Source organism: Alosa sapidissima, chromosome 11 (assembly GCF_018492685.1).
Source record: "Alosa sapidissima isolate fAloSap1 chromosome 11, fAloSap1.pri, whole genome shotgun sequence".
In the NCBI taxonomy this organism is placed as follows: domain Eukaryota; kingdom Metazoa; phylum Chordata; class Actinopteri; order Clupeiformes; family Clupeidae; genus Alosa; species Alosa sapidissima.
This window is the reverse complement of record NC_055967.1, coordinates 19,825,883-19,828,740: the sequence shown is the minus strand read 5'-3', so window position 1 is coordinate 19,828,740 and position 2,858 is coordinate 19,825,883. Positions and strand designations below refer to the sequence as shown.

At 50.4% G+C, this 2,858-nt stretch overlaps 1 protein-coding gene across 1 annotated transcript in view; it reads right to left on the bottom strand.

Annotated features, from left to right (window-relative positions):
- LOC121724150 (zinc finger protein 423-like) overlaps window positions 1–2,858 on the bottom strand; it is a 26,645-nt gene that overhangs the window by 4,808 nt on the left and 18,979 nt on the right. The window lies entirely within an intron of this gene.

Sequence of the window (2,858 nt, the reverse complement as noted above, 5' to 3'; positions counted from 1 at the left end):
GGAATGCAGATAACACCAAATTAGTGTGCCCTGCCGCAACACACACACACACACACACACACACACACACACACACACACACACACACACACACACACACACACACACGCGCAAACAGTTTGCATTCCCAACAGTGAAATTGTGTAGTGTGCTTGTTTTGTATGGCTTCCTTTTGGTGTGTGGTTCATGTACAAGTGAGTGTGTGTGTGTGTGTGTGTGTGTGGTGTGTGTGTGTGTGTGTGTAGGCGAGTGTCCACAGCTGGCAGTGATGATAGAAGTCTTCATCGGTCGACTCCCATGAGGTGTGTGCCTGCCAGACTCTGACCCTCCCACCCCAACCCCCCCTCCAGAGATTCACTCACACACTCTCACTCCCTCTCCTCAGCACCACTTTCAAAATTACTCCAACAATTTCACACCACACACACACACAGACACACACACTCCCACGCCATCAGAATACACAGCATCACTTAAAGCTATTCATTTCAGCACACACACACCGCAAACGTACAGTAGTTCAAACAATATGAGCCTGTTGTTTTTATTAATTCCAGCCAGACAAAAGACCACGTGTGTTCTTTTTGATCTGTCCGTCTCCTGTCTCTCTCCCTCACAGCTCCGTGCGTTGTGTGTGTGTGTGTGTGTGTGTATATGTGTGTGTGCGTGTGATGCTAAAAGTGTGCGTGTGATGCTAAATGATCGATTTCAAGGTGACCCTGTCTGAATTACGGCGAGTGTTTTCCGCTCTCCTCTCCAGCTCGGTCCCAGTAATTAACACCAGCGCTTAATGAAGTCCAGCTGCTCACCGCGCTCGCGCCGCCCGTGCCAAGATCCAGGAGAGCCGCTCGTCAGGAGGCCCGGCCCAGACGCCGCCCTCAAACGCACTCGCTCCCTCACTCCCTCTCTCTTTCTCTCTCTCCCTGCCTCCCTCTCTCTCTCCCTCTCTCTCTCTCCCTGCCTCTCTCTCGCTCGCTCGCGCGTGCCTGCTCTCCGTCTCACTCTCTCCCCCCCCCCCCCCTCTCTCTCCCTCCCTCTCTCTCTTCTCCTGCCTTCCCTCTGTGATCACTCCCTCCCTCTTCTGAAGGTCAACTCTGCCCATCAGTGTCCAGCACGGTCCATTCCAGGCTCTCTCCATCTCTCTTTCTTTTTCTCTCACTCACTTTTTCTCTCACTCTCACGCTATTTCTCTATCCCTTTCTCCTCTGCTTACCTTCACTTCATCCATCTGCCCCCCTCTACCTGGAAAATTCCATCAGGTCTCTTCTATCCAAACAAGAGTTGGAGAAAAGTTGATTAACCAATCACACTGATCAACCGCTCATGGTCATATGGTGAGACTGACTGATTGGCTGTGAAAGATACTGATGAGCCAATCAGAATGACAAACCAGAGGGTGATGGTAGGCACCTGGGAGGGAGATAGAGAGAGCGATGGAGTTATAAGGGGAAAGGATATGAGAGATGAATCCTGAAAACAAGGGATATGGAGAATGTGGAGAGAGGAGGGGAGGAGAGAGGGAATAAGAGGTGAAGAGATGGAGAGAGTTGAGTCCATTGCCTGAGGGTGAAGGTGTGGTTTTGAGGCAATTACAGCAGCAGTGTGTGTCTGTGAGGCTGGCCGCCCCTGGCCTGGGTCAGGTCTCCTGTGTCAACAAAACACACACACACACACACACACACACACTCACACACACACACACACACAACCACATACTGTGCATACACAGAACCACATACTGTGCATACACACATAGCCATACTCACACTGAAACACATGCACGCACACACACACACACCTTCTTCTCCCCATCCGCACCCCTTCTACTCTTCCACCCACTACCCCTGCTCTCCCTCACTCCCTCGTTTCCTCTCTCCCTCCGTCTCCCTCTTCCTCTCTTCACATCAAAGCATGTCTTTCCCCTCATAGAGTCACCTTGCACCTCTCTCTCTCTCTTTCTCTCTCCCTCTCACCATCTCTCTCTTTCCCTCTCTCTTTTTGCTGGTTCCTGGGAGTGCATCTTTTGAAGCCTCAAGCCCCAGGTGGCCCCCGAATCACCCACGCACCTACAATAATGCAGAAAAACACACACACACACACACACACACACACACACACACACACACACACACACACACACACAGTCACTCACAGAAACACACAGGGGCATCCACCCTGCTGTGCTGGGACCTCCGCCCCCAAGCGCCGCAGAGGGGAAGGTGTTGTTCAGAGCCCGTCTGGTCTTGGGGAGAGGAGACTGATGAGCTATGACATGCCTCCCACACACACACACACACACCCCACTGATGAGCAAGGTTTAAACACACACACGCACCCACACACACACACTCCACTGATGAGCAAGGTTTAAATCACCGTTGACAGGAAATGCTAATCAGTAGGCATGCCAGTGTCTCACCATCTTCACCTACAAGAGCTCTTGCGTAAACAAAAGTGTGTGTGTGTGTGTGTGTGTGTGTGTGTGTGTGCGCACGCTTGTGGTGGGGTGAGAGAAGGAGGGAGATTGAGTCCACTAGGATTGAAAGGTTATCAACTGTATGACCTCATAACCTCATTCTTTTGTGCCCTTACATTCATCTATGAACTCTTGTACTATTCTCTAGTCTTGTATTTTCAACACACACACACACACACACACACTCACTTGTACTATTCTCTAGTCTTTTATTTTCAACACACACACACACACACACACACACACACACACACACACACACACACACACACTCTTGTACTATTCTCTAGTCTTTTATTTTCAACACACACACACACACACACACAGACACACCAGTGTTTCCCAGAGAAGTGAATTCCATTTGTGGTGGTTAGTTTGCAGA